The sequence below is a fragment of the Apis dorsata genome, unplaced genomic scaffold, assembly GCF_000469605.1.
Source record: "Apis dorsata unplaced genomic scaffold, Apis dorsata 1.3 scaffold_93, whole genome shotgun sequence".
Classification (NCBI taxonomy): domain Eukaryota; kingdom Metazoa; phylum Arthropoda; class Insecta; order Hymenoptera; family Apidae; genus Apis; species Apis dorsata.
This window is the reverse complement of record NW_006263391.1, coordinates 361,602-362,001: the sequence shown is the minus strand read 5'-3', so window position 1 is coordinate 362,001 and position 400 is coordinate 361,602.

Genomic DNA, 400 nt, shown 5'->3' with positions numbered 1-400 from the left:
CGAATTATCCTTCCTCCACTTCGGAAGATATTTTTTTTTTTTTTCCCCTTTTCTAGTATTGTCGAAAAATATCGAAATATAGTTCAATTCACTCGACCCACTTTTCATCATTGTCACGTTTCGAAATATAAATTAATAACAGTGGTATATTCTTCCTCCAGAAAATTTATATATATATATATATATATATCTTATACTTGTAACTCCTTAATTAATGAATAATAATCAAGGGATGACGATTATTGGGAATTTCCAATAAGAAGGGTAAAAGCAAGGGTACGAAGCAACCGATCTCTCTCTTTCTCGAAGAAGAAGAGGAGGAAGAAGAAGAAGAAAAAGAAGAAAAAATTGTGTCCCGTTCTCGAAGGGATACCGAAAGCGGTGGCCCGCGTTTGGAAAA